The sequence below is a fragment of the Dicentrarchus labrax genome, unplaced genomic scaffold, assembly GCF_905237075.1.
Source record: "Dicentrarchus labrax unplaced genomic scaffold, dlabrax2021, whole genome shotgun sequence".
NCBI lineage: Eukaryota > Metazoa > Chordata > Actinopteri > Moronidae > Dicentrarchus > Dicentrarchus labrax.
In genome coordinates this window covers 25703201-25717200 of record NW_026136705.1, presented here as the reverse complement: position 1 = coordinate 25717200, position 14000 = coordinate 25703201, and the positions used below count along the sequence as shown (strand labels likewise).

The 14000-nt window shown below is 39.1% G+C and overlaps 1 protein-coding gene across 2 annotated transcripts in view; it reads left to right on the top strand.

The window, feature by feature from the left end:
* Positions 1-14000, top strand: part of sgcd (sarcoglycan, delta (dystrophin-associated glycoprotein)) — a 280526-nt gene that overhangs the window by 104429 nt on the left and 162097 nt on the right. For both annotated transcript variants that reach the window (XM_051399910.1, XM_051399911.1), the window contains one exon: positions 6585-6646. The gene's annotated coding sequence lies outside the window, so the exon portion shown is untranslated. The remainder of the gene's footprint in view (positions 1-6584; positions 6647-14000) is intronic.

Here is a 14000-nt window from a genome sequence, read left to right as displayed (position 1 = left end):
GTAAAATTTGCATGCCAGCACGCTAATGTTACTGATTAGCTCGCTAAACCTGGGAAGCTAGGTCTAGATAGATACAGCGTATCCTCACTTTTTGCCCCCCCCCCCCCTTCTGACACCGTGGCAGCAGAAATTGAACAGCTCCAAAATCAACATAGAGGAAACACTGAGATAGATGTCCTATTGGTCTGTGGCAGGTGTACGAGCCTTATTCCTCTAGATTTATGTGACGAACTTTTCCAATTTTCCATTTGTTTTCTCGTGTGTCTCAAATTCTTATCCATCCAAGAATAGATTCAACAGCTTTTTAGTTTTTCTTTCCTGACGTGCAATGAACAGCCTCATGGTGCTGTTAATGAGGCCACAGACTTTAAGTGAGGTTCCATATAGTATTAGCCAAACAGACAGTGTTTATGGCAGCAATGTTAAAGCTGCAGGATATCAGGCCGATCATCATTTGTTCTTAATAAAATAAGGTTAAGAGCCGCAAGATTTAATTTATATGGAAATCTAAATTATTACTGTATTGGGTAAGGCAGGGTAAGGTTAAGATTCTTGTGGTTAGGTAGGAAATGAAGACAGTCAATACAAGGTCCTCATAAGGACATCCTGTACATACTAGGATGTGTGTATGTGTGTGAGTGTAGCAGTTAGTGCCAGGTTCATTGCCAGAGGTTCGCCTCTCGACTAATTAAGCAGGTAGGCGGTGCAGACAAGGAACTGCCTGCACAGGATGAGCTGATGGCCATTAACGCAATTTCTGCATCCACTTTAATCTTTTAAAGCTGGAGAGAGATGGATGGAGAGAGAGAGAGAGAGAGAGAGAGAGAAAGACAGTGTAAAGTCTGTGGAACTGAGACAGAGGGAGAGATAGAGAGTGACCTAGAAACTAAGAGATGGGAGAGTAAGAAAAAAAAAACGTTTAGTTAGAGAAAACAGATGGAAAACTGTGAGATGGAGTATGGAAATCCAAGCGAAGGGAAATGAGGGGGATGAAAGGAGCAAAATAAGGTAGAAGTAGATTGTTGGAATAAGAAAGAGATGAGAAGGACATGAGGATAACTTGAAACAGAAGTTGAAGAGAAATAAGGGCAGACTATAAAAAAAAGGAAGTGTCAGTGAAAATGACACGGCTACTTTTTGCATGCATCAAGCCAACCGCAGACAATAAGATTTAATTTCCTTTCTGTTCCTTTCCTTTTCCTTTCAATTCTTTCTTTCCATTACCCTTCTTTTTCCAGACACTCTTTCCTTCCTATTTGAGGTATATCTTTTGGCTGCCACAAACATCTGGAACAGTATGGAGGTTAATGAAGCATATCTTATTTCACCCACAAGTATTCATTAGTTTAATGCACCCTTTATGCCTCTTCCAGTAATTAATAAAGTCAGTCAACATGAAAATGAAAAATTAATATCGTCTTTTGGTGTTGAGGGCGAGGTTTGTGAACCGTCCTACAATCCCCTTCAGTGTTGTGATTCTCATTTCTGAGTTTAAATTCTTCTCTGCCAGAGAGAATAGAAACTGCGAAGTCTAAATTTACAAAGGAAAAAAATGAAGAAACGACGAGGTCTTTGCTCATTGGCTTTTCCCATCTCTGATATAAGGTGTCCTTTCATGTGCGTGCCGCAGACATGATCGCCTCCCCTCTCCTCTTGAAAAGCTCAGAGCGTGTTGGTTCAGTGCAGCTTGATTGGTTTGCAGTAGCTCATTTCTCAGCCGGGCTCTCGCAGGATGTTTGCAGCGTTCAGAGTTTCTGAGTCCGTTTGAGCCTCGTGTGCCTTCAGCCGCTGCTTCTGCAGGCTGCCCAGGAAATTGAAGCCTTCATTTTCCCCAAAGAGTAGGATTTTTTTGCTTCTTTTTTGTTAAACAATTGTCTGTCAGTTAAAATCACACCCTCCCCTGCAGACACACAGTCTACCACTGAAAACATTTTCTCTTTTAGCTCGTTAGGTTTGTAGGTTTGTTGTCTGTTACGCAGTTGTTTGTCTGTGAAGCGAGTCTGAGGATTTGTGGATGTTTTCCAGTTATTTGCTTGGGTTTCCTAACCCACATTTGACATCCAGCTAATAGCAAATTCTTTCAACAGTTACAAACATGCAGACACTCACACCTCAGTATTTTCCAAGGACTACTTTGATCACAAGAAATTGCAGTAAGAGAACATCTTGATTAAAAGGTCAAAAGACAAACTGCTTATTTGCAGAATCACACTGTTCCTTGAACTTTTAGCAGTAAACAGGATCAGATGTAATTTGACTTCCTATTTCAATATATAAATACACTAAAACTTGCTTTCACTCTGGTTGACTGCAGGGTAGGGTATCTCTGTGAGTTATTAACTACAAAAAAACACCTTTCACATTACACATCAATTTAAATCAATGTTACTATTGGACTTTCAGTATTCTTGCTGTTACCATAGTATCTGAGAGGATACGTTCCGTCCCTTCCCAGCTGGTGATCCACGATACTTATGTATTATGACAAACGGTGTTGATTTAAGCCAACAATGAATAATGTAACAGTAGAAAACAGTTGCTTTTTACTAGCTAAGAGCAATGAAAGGCAGGGGCATCCAACTAACTCTAATTTAGCGTAAACTAATCTGTGCTGTGGCTTGTGGGTCAGACATTGCTTCGTGGTGTTGGATGCATGAAGCTAGTTAGTAACGTAGACTCCAAATAAAATATAGAAACTTTGCAGATAGAACATTATAAACATTATTCCAAATATGACAGTAATTTATTTTCCTGTGTACAGTATAGTGTATGTCACCTTTGGCCGATGCCCAGGATGATGCTGGACCGTGTATGGAGTCTAAGATTGATGATTCTCTGAAAGTTACATATACATAAAGAAGTTAGTGGAAGAAGTTCAATGCTTTTGAGGCTAAATGATTGGTGTGAGTCTTCCCTTGGGAATACATGATGAAGAGAGATGACACATTTAGCATGCTTATTTGGTTTGAACTATGCTATATATGATGAAAGTAAATTGTCTCTAAACTCACATCAGTAGGCTACTCTGTGACTGCTGGACAGTTATATTCGACTAAACTAGTATCACACTGAGAATACATATATAATACAGCCACAGTAGCAGTCCTAAATTGTTGTGAATTGGTATAAATAAATTCACACAGGACAGGCACCTGCAGGAGAAAGCTTTCACTCTAAAATGAAACACCTGCTCATACAAAATATTCAGCAGCTAGAATACTTGAAGAAATTATCATAACTTTTTATGTAGCAGTGGGTCATTTAATATTTTGCATCTGTGTGGTTGTACTGGGACATTTATATTGGCAGTTGTTATTTTTATGTTTTTCTTATTAAAATGAGGCGTTCAACAATAGTCAAAAACACTTGAGAATGCAGCCTTTTTGCATTGTATTCAAGATATTAAATTATCTCAAGGGGGTTTTCTCCCTAAACTGATTTCCAAGCATTAGATTACTTGCAAAACCCATAAAAATCTTAAATAAACACATTCATTAGGAATTATTTTGTAAATTACTTGCTCGTTTTAGTCTCTTCAACTCTTCCCGCTTTAAGTGGTTTAATTTATTTTATTTCTGTGAAACAGTGAAAACGCAGTCGTCAGGAGGCGACGGCCCCACAGGCTGACAGCGGTCTATAAAATATAATACGTCACCGCCTGCCCTCACAGAGGCCACTCAGCGCTGCATGATAGTTTAAAGAGCGATGGCACAAACACAAGACAGCACTAACATGATAATTGTGAGTCAGAGGGAGCAACCGGCTTGGTGAAACTTTATTCGGACAGATGATACAGTTTTTAATTTCAGCCCTCAGCAGATCAGTGCCACCCTTCATTAACCCACCCTGACCTGCTCATTAATTCACATTCCTGCTCTAATTGGGCGGCGGTGTGTGTAATGGGCGCAGTATTCTTGTGCTCTCTGTGTAGAATAGAAAAGATATGATTAACAAATGTGACATCGGTAACAGTGTCATGCATTCATAGCTCAGTCTCTGTCAGCACTACATGTGGGGAATGAATTCTGTTTTCTGAAAAGATGAAAATGTAATTAAATTAAGGAGGAGGGGGTCAGCTTGCTCTCTGCATCAAGAGCAAGGATGTGCTCATATAGTGGCTTTAGTGGCTTGAGCCCTTTTGCCTTCTCTGACCGTGCCAAATGCTGCTGGTCCTATTATTGTTGTTGGGGCAGCTGCTGCAGTTTCTATAATAATTGTGAGAAAGTTCGATTTTAACAGGCCACGATTTTGTTGACTTTAGTGACTGCAATTTACTTGCTTCGGAACTTTTCTCCTTCTCTTCTTTCTCTCTATGTGAGTGAACAAAGAGAATGGAAGTTGCTTTTTGTATGTGAGTCACTGTGCAGTTATATTTGCCTGACACAAAGGTTAAATTAATGTTTTGTTCTTAATTGGTTCTGAATTAATTAATTAATGTAGAACCCACACAGAGGCTATTTATGTTTGTTTTCCATTGGCAGTGTGCTCTAGTAGCCTAGAACTGTAAATTAAAAATTGTTGTGAGTGTTCAAAACAATAAAAGAAACCTTATTTTATCAGGTTGCTCTGGATATCTTGGAGGGCATAGTCTCTACTGCACACTGTAGTAGACTAATTCATGTGGTTAGCAAGGGTTAGTTGTGGTTTGTATATTGTTTCTGATAACAAACTGGAAAAGTATGTTAATCCAATAATTTTGAAAAGGTTAAAAAAGAGGACTTTGTTTTGCCTTTCAGGCTGATTCTTATTGTAATTATTGTTTTCCAACAGACCCCATTATGCAATAGGCTCTTTTTTATTTACCCTCTTTCAATGAAATGCATTGCTATGAGCATCCTCTGCGATCTGATACTCTGACCGGACTCACATTCAATAACTATATTGCTAAAAGTATGTGGTTAACCCATGGCTTACATTACATATCGTCACATATGCAAATACACACACTGGCTGTTGCAAACATTCTCCCATTTCACACTCAATAAGTCTTAGATTTAAAGCGTTTTCATGAGTTGCCGTTAAGTAAAAGCTGCTGATTCGTCCACATTTTTTAAACCTCCATATGCTGCGTGGCTCCACTCCGCTGAGCCACTAATTCCTTCAACAGTAGTTTTCTTCCCAGACCTAAAAGGGGAATCATTAAAGACTCAGCCCAGGTGTGTCACCAGTGTTAATAACAGCACTGTACACTCACCTTGGATTTGCTGATGGAAAATGCTATGGCAGTCATCTCCATCTTACTACAGTACTGCGGTTGGTGTTGTCTCTCACCTGCGTCAAACTGCTTTCTGGGCTGTATTTATTAACAATAAATATATATATATATATATATATATATATATATATATATATATATATATATGTGGGGGTGGGGTCATCTGTCAGAACAAAAAAGAAACCCAAAATGATGAACTATTTTTTGAATTTCTATATTGATAGTCTAGAAATGGTTATCATTAAATTACAGAGTAGTATTAGATGGGTGATGTCAGATTATGGGAGACGGCTGAGGAGTTCTACCTCACTACATCATTTCTGCAAGTTTGTACTGTGCTCATGAATCTGTGCTAACACTGTATGCCTGCATTATACTGCATCATCTAGCATTCTTTTTTCACACCATGGCAGGAGTATCACTTTTAAATGTGTGTATATATATATATATATTGAACAGAGGAATGTAAATCTGTTTTTAACATTGACTGACAAAGTTCTTTATGAAGTTTCCAGAAGTCCTGTGTATGTTGATGTAAGCCATTAATGTAGCTCATTTATTGTTTAATGACATAATAACTTTTGACTCTGATCATAATTGCTGGAACTATTTTCAGACTGTCAGTGCAACAACATTCTTATAGTGTTTTTGTCTTGTCTAATGTTTAAGAGCTTTATTGATCGTATAATGGCGACAGCTTTCATCTGATTTACACTGAGGTCAATGTTTGGTTGATGCCATGATATGAAATGTTTATGTAACTCCCAGCACAGCTATCCACAGAATGGAATGAACTCTGGAGGAAAATCGTGACCCTGTTATAAGTTCACTGTTACTTTAGCTCCTCACATTTTTGTCATCAGTAATACTTCCTAATTACTAGAACTAAAACCCATGACATAACCAGAGAGCTTGGTTTGTTTTTCAGTAAATATTGTATAGCAGCATAAACACAATAGTGAAGTCAATACAGGTGATGAATTGGTTGTTAAGTTTTTTTAATATGCATTCGCTGGATGCAACTTTGCAAAACAACATTTAACATAAAAGACACAACAAAAGTCCACACAGCACAACTGAAACGAGGGCTCAAAAGTTGAAACGACCTCCAGAGCTCTGTGATGCTTAATTTTTTTGTGAAGGATTTTTAAAGAATTCTGCTGATCCGGTCCCTCGGTTCTTCTCGGTTCTGCCTTTTCCCTCTGCAATGAAAGTGATGACTGCTGGAGATCTATGCACTGATCCCACATCAGCACTCCCTAATTGGAGAAACTTGGGAAATAATAATATGGGCCTGGGAGGAGATGATCAGCTTAGAGGCGGCCCATCCTTCACATGCTGACCATATCTTTCTACCTCCTCATCTCAGGTGATTAGAGAAATCCCCCGGACCCTGTCAGAAACACCGAATCAGCACACTCATACACTGAGGTGAGTGTGCGTTTCAGTCTGTAATCTTTGCATGCATGTAGTTTGATGTGTGTGTGTTTCTTCCTATGCTGCATGTCTGCTTGAGTGTAACTGCACAATGCTATCCTAGTGGTGGAAGAGGTAATGAGATCTTTCACTTAAGAAATAGTGTCAAAACAGCAATTTAAGCATTCTTCATTACAAGCAAAGGTCATCTATTAAACTTTAATTTAAAGAAAAAGTAGATTGAAACTGTTCCAGAGTACAGTACCTAAGTAAATGTGTGAGTTACTTTCCACTACTGGTGATGCAATGTTAAGTGAAGCGGTGCAGAAAAGCACAGGTGCCTCTACTGAATTCAGGCCTACACAGCATCTGCTTCAGGGTGCGATGGGAGCCGGTCGCCTCCTTCTGTTGGCTCTGTTTTACCGGTGCGAACAAATACAAAGGCACAGAGCAGTCAGCTATATTCTGACACATAACGTCACGTTGCCAGAGCGGTTAAAGTGATTTCACAGGTGTTTCCAAAGGCAAGAAAACAGAAAATGACTTTATAAAATCAGATAGAAGCACAAATAAATGCTATGCCAGGAACAATAACAAATGGTGTCGTGTAACTACACTTGTCGACTGGTACATGTTTGGCTCACTTTGCTGCCAACTGACTATAAAATAAAAAAAGAATTACTTTGTTTGTTAGTAAGCATGTAGTGTGCATGTACTCAATCTTTGTATCAGCATCTCAGTGTTGCGGCTTTGCTTGAATGCTTATCTTTACTCCTGCTGTATAAAGTGAGAAAGCAAAACGCTGCTTAGATTATTTTCAGTCCGAGGACAAAGACACAGGTCAGGTTTGGGTCAGCTGAGACCTCAGTATATCTGAAGATTAGTTTCTGTCCTGAGGAGTCTGTGAATGTAGAGTGCAGAAGTCTCTTCTGTGTTCCCCATATCATCCACAAACACAGAGGCCAATATATATCCCAGGAGTTCACTGCATCATGCTGATGCATAATTTTCCTAGGTCTCTTCAAAATCTTGTTTGTGTCCATTCTCCCACTTTCAATATATATATATATATATATATATATATTTTTTTTTTTTTTTTTTATCACAAATATTGTTCTTATTACTCTACTGTTTGGCCAGCTGTCAGATTCTGGCTGAGAATGTGAAGTGAGCTGCTGATATACTCAGATGAGAAATGGACACAGACATCCTGCCGACGTGATCCTGTAGTACATTTTGGCGTACATGCACCAGCTGTAGACAAGGACATGTTTGGTGTGTACAGTAAATAGTATTTTCCTGATTACAAGTTTTTCTATTGTTAATTTAAAAATAATAATCCTTTCCTATAAAACACAACTGGCAGAAAACATTTGAAAATGAGCAATTGTATGATCCAAAACATACCTGTACACCTCTCCACATACAAAAGCAGGTAAAGACTGATTTTATGAGCGATATTCAAAGTCTGTTGTCACAAGTATGAGTTGAAATTTCAGTCATGGCAGCAACAACAACGGGATGAAACTGTCTTAATTGATTCCCGCTTTCAGAGCTGTTGCAGTAGCCCATTTTAACTGCCCAAGGTGTTTCACCTTAGCACAAAAAAACAAGACTGCCCTCAAGGGATCAACAAAATCAATAGGATTCGTCCTCTAAGGGAGGATGAATGTCTGTACAAAATTTCAAGGCAATTCATCAAATATTTGTAAGGATATTCAGTTTGTGCCAAAGTCGTGTACCAACCAATGTTTCTATCACTTAGCCACAGTAACAGCAGCATGTCTTAGTTCAAACAGCTTGAAACAACTTATGTTGACAGGGACAGAATTTGCAAATTGGTGTGTGTAAAGTGTGTGGCGGTTAAAAATAAATAAACATGTGGTTCCAAAGCAGGGAATAACATCAGGAGGACTGTGAGGAACTGTGAGGAACCTTTATCCAATTAGTCATTTGACAATCAATCTATTTTTTGTGCTTTAGATAGAAGAACTTGATCAGAATACACAGTGACCATGAGTAACCATGCCATGCATATGCAAAGTGTCAGCCAGGTGTTCACATTTGCATTTATATGTAGATTTAAGTTTTTTGTATTTTTAGTTAGTTAGTTTTTAGCAGGGTTTTTTTTGTTAACATTTGAGTTTAATGCAATTGAGATGATGTGCTCACATTTCTTTCCAAGTTTACTTTTCCCAAATTGTGGAAACATGCTTCCCTCCAGGGACTTAAATATTGACAAGTCACCCTTAGATGTAAAATTCACCTTGCATGTCTGTGTTTTTAAATGTGTGCATGAGTGCGCACACATGCCCTGGAGCATCCTTGTTTCTGTCCTTGTTTGTTTGAGCTTTATTCTTCAAGGAAGTTGACTGAACACTGTTTTTTCCAACAAGACCCTGCTTCATCGGTTTCCACACTTCTTAAAAGCATTCTGACAGTGACTGAATATGTATTTCACTTTTGGGATTGTGGGACTTTGGGATTAAATGCTTTGCTCACAGACACCTTGGAATAATTTGAAGAGGAGTGGAAAACGTGTGACTGTCTGGTGATAGCATGCTAATGATTCTGAAGAAAGGTACGGAGGAAGAGAAATACATGACATAAGAGGAGCAACATGTGTGGGACAGGTGAAAGAGACAGAGTAGAAGATATATACTTTTATTATTCTTTTTTTTAATTCTTACACACACACACACAGGCTGAAATGCACACTTCATGCAAAAGGTTTCCTTGGTCAAGTGCACCTCAGTAGTGCACAGAAGGTGTAACTAGCACCCCTCCAGCTACCAGTTCACACTCCATATTGTGGTCTGTGGGATTTGAACAGGCAACTCTCTGATTCCCAAGCCAAGTCCCTACACACTGAGCTAAAGGAAGGAAGAGAAAGTGGAGTTAAGAGCCAAAAAGACAAGAGAAAAAAAAGCATACCTTTTAAAGACAGGATACTGACTGACAGAAAGCATGTCTGCCTGAGGTCACTGATTACCAGGGAACACATGCTGAAGCACCGATTGCACCTCAGAGCAGGAGTTGCCAAAACAATTTCTGTGTGAGTTGTAGGTTGATGCATCAAACTGATGATTTTTATCCCCTCACAACCTGGAGTAAACAACTTTTCAGGATGTTTTGTGATGTTTCTCCAGCCTGGAAACCAGTACATTTCCTCAGAGGAGCTGGTGGGCAAATGCATCATCATATTAAAAAAAAAAAAGCTCATTAACTCAGCCTTGAACTCTTATTGAACTGACATAAGAAATGTATTTAGCATCTAATTTCACAAAATATTGCAGGTAACAGACTTTTTCTTTGACAGTTGTACCTTATATTGTATTAACCTTGTATTAACTGAACATATAAAACATATAAACTGTTAAAAAAAACCTACAGTGACGGTATGTATTCATTATAGTTTGTTGATGTTCCTTAAATATCTAAATATCTAAAACATTTCCCAAAAATGTACCTTGTCTTTAACGAAAATAATTCCATCAAGTCTTACCCCTAAAAGAGATGCAGAATCACTTTAGAATTGTACTTTCATAAAGTTGGGTGCAGTCAAAATCAAAACAGCAGCTGCCAGGATATTATGGCTTTTATCCCCTAGAATGGTCAGAAAATACTGGCTCCTACATTTAACCACAATACAATGCATGTCTTTCAAAGTCCATACTGCCTCTTAATTCGGCAGGCTTTCAGCTAAAAACGTTTTAGTCTACAAGCCCAAGCTGAGATACCTTGGTAATGTGATTCAAGTCATTTTTGGTTACAGGCCAAAACAATTGGTTGTTAAATATAGTTGTTCTCAATACAGGAGAAGTTGTGCCAACAACTACTTAGGATTTCACTTTTCATAGTGCATGATAAGAGGACTTGTCCATTTATACAATGACATCATGTATAGCTGTGAAAATTATGACAGGACAAGTTCTATATGTGACATGCTGTAAATTAAAGGACATCCTCATGGATCCAAATGTTTGGACTTCATCCAAAACCCACCTGAAACAGATGTGCATATATTAAAATAGACTGAAAGGCACCCATGGATGGTCAGACCCAGTCCAAAAGACACCTGAAAATAGAAAAAACTGTTAGAAAGTAAGGAGAATAAATAGAATAGTGTTAATAATATAAGTAAGTTATAAGAAAAATAGAAAGTCCCACTTTTTTACTGATGGACAACTGTGGCATTTGGTTACCCTCCCTAGGGGGATATGTTTTAAAAGAATAATACAAAAAAAAAAACATTCACAAAGTGGTTACTATAAGTAGTTTGGAGAGGAGTTAGTAGAGAGCTATTATAGTTAAGCTTCATGAAATCCCAATTCTGTTTTTGACAGTATAATTTTGAAGAAAGACAGTGATTTTACTGCACGATAGAGTCTGGTGGAAAAGAGCAGCGAGAGATGAAAAGATGTGAGTTGGAGGGGAGAGGCTGACAACAGAAGAGATTCAGAAGAGTGAGGAGGGGAGATAAGTTAAGAAGTTGGCTGAGAGAGGGAGAGGGGGAGGATGGATGAATGGTGGCGTAGAGAAAAAAAGAGATTAAAATGTGTAGAGGGGAGAGGCAGAGGTGGGCAGGCAGAGGAGGATAAAGTGGAGAGGGGCATATGACGGCCTGGCAGGTCTCCAAAGGCTCCCGGCGGCGATCCAGCTGCTTCTGAAGGCCACTTCGAAAAGCCTGTTAGTAGTGCCAACAATACATGGAGGAAAGCAGAGGGCCTGAGAACGAGGGGGAGAACAGGTGAGAGTGAAATATGCAGAGAGAGAGATTGCAGTGCAAAAAAGAGATACTGGACACAAGGGGGTGCAGGGAAATGTTGTTCCCAAGAAGAAGCCAACAAAGGAGAACAAAAACAAAGACATGAGCTCCAAATTCTCACTGTCTCCACTCCTGTAACAAACACATAAAATACTGAATAATTTAAAGCAACAAAATGGTTCATTTTGGTTGTTCAGCTGGGAAAAGCTCAACTTGCAGGAATGAGCATTTTGTGTAGACCTCATCAAATTAAAAGTATCCCTGATACCTCCACGCTTTATGTAAAACACATAACAATAAAATTGTAGTGTAATAAATTCCTGAATCCCAAGTGTTTGGATGTAGTTGTACAAAGTCCAGATTTCCAGAAGTCCACATCACTTATTGATGTAGCAAAGCACGACTTTAACTTTGCACTGAAGTTGCAAAAGAATATATATTCATATAGAATCTTGTGCCCATGAGAAACTGACTTTCCACAGAAAGAGCATGGGGACTCTTATCTGAACCAAAATATGGAAGGACGTCGGTGCTGGTATTTTGACTTCACAGCTGGCATATTCAGAGGGGATTGAAATCAACAATTTACTCCCCAGGCAATGATTATTCTTGTGGGACTTAAGGCACAAGTTGAAAATTCTGGTATATTTCAGCCTGGTGTATTGCCCTTTAATCTTTAAAGTTACTCTTTCAAGATTTGGCTCATGTTGCATCAAACATCAGAGAGCATTTTTACATCTCCTGAAACAGTAGACACCAAGAGCTCATACACGTCTGTTCAGAATGTCAGTGTCGCTGTACTGAAAAGGTCAAAGTAATTTTGCAAATTTAAGTGTCTGTATGCCTTTTTGCATATCAAAAATTCATAAAAGATTACATAATGGATAAGAATTTTTCATACCTGCCTCCTAGAAGCAACATCAACAAGTTATGTAAGTGCTATCATCGAATGACCATATCAGACCTCTGCCTCAAAAGGGAAATTATCTATCAAGACAGTAAAATACCTAAAATATAGCCTCCAAGCATGAGATGGAAAAGGGAAAAAAACAGAGAACAGAGTTAAATAAAAAGATCAAATTGACAGTATAGTGAATTAAAAGAAGATTAATTAAAATCACCCCAAAACATTTTAAAATGTCCATCCTGGCTGATCAGTGTTCTGTACAAAATGTGTATGGACCACCGGGGGCAGCACACACACCTTGAGTGGTTACGCAGAAACAGAACAGAAGCAGAAGAGAACAACTGGTGTATCACTTTACAGCGCAGCTGAACAAACCAAGGACTGCAAGGATTCATGTCATGTCTAAATAAAGAATGTCGTTGGACACAGAAATAGTAAATGATCCAATGTTCTTTTACGCAATATGTCCAGTACATTCATGCATTATTTAAGTTAAGCTTTTATCTGTGGTTACAAAATTGGAATCGAGTGGGAAATACAGACAAGTACCAGTACCAGTGAAAACTGTTATATAAAGAGGTATTTACAGGATTGTCATTGCTAAAGAAATGCTGACTGTAAAAGGTTCAATATATTGATACAATTTCAGACTTGAAACAGATTTATGTAACTGTTATCTACTCCTGCAGGTGATGCAGGTGGGCACCAAAAGCTTGTTAATCTGTGATCTTTTTCAAGATGTCTTTTGTTTACCAGCCTTTACAGAAACATGCTGTAAATGTGAAATGAAAGCATAAGATGGCTTAAAGATCCTCTTAGACTCAAGATGCTTATGAGAAAAGGGTACTTGGATTCCAATTTTCTCTTTTACATCCTCCCCTCTCTCTCTCTCTCTCTACTGTATCTATAAAGCCGAAATGTTGTTAAAAATAACCAAACAGCAGATAGGGTTCTGCTCGTCTCCGGTGTGACTACAGGACAAACAAAGGAGTGAAAGAAAAGCCTGTTGGCATTTTAAAACGTTCCCTGTCACTTCCCACAGAATAATGGTTGCAGGAAATATCCTCCCAGGAGGCCTTATGATAATAGGCCCATATGTGCCGGCCACGGTGACGGTAATTAATTGCTACACAAAACTTGTGAGGTCGCTCGGCGCACTACAGTGACCTCCAGACATGAGTGCAATGACACAGTGGAATTTTTACAGAGCGGAGAGCAGTATCGAGGGACAACTGGCAGAGGAAGGGGGCAGATTAGTTAGCAATTTGACCTTTCCCATAAGGCACCAGCTCATCGTCTCATTCCTTTTGTCACTAGATTAGAGAATTTAAATGCAGTGGGAGGTCAGCCGGGGATTTACTGCACAGCACTGTCGACCAGGCTCTGTCACAATCTCTAACTCTTCTCTGTGGTCATGTTGCCATCGGAAACGGAACGGCCTGGCGAGAGAGGGAGGGAAGAGAAGGTAGAATAGATGAGTAAGGTGACGGAGGAGATTAGAAGGGGAGGGAGAGGCGAAGGACAGAACGAAACTGAGAGAGAGAGAGAGAGAGAGAGAGAGAGACAAAGAAAGAGAGAGCCAAGCAAAGAGATGAGGAGGAAAGGGGTGAAGGACAAAGTGAAAGCAAATCACTGACAGAACGGGTGTGAAAATGAGGGAGGAGATCAGGAGAAAGTGGGAGGGAGCAGGTAAA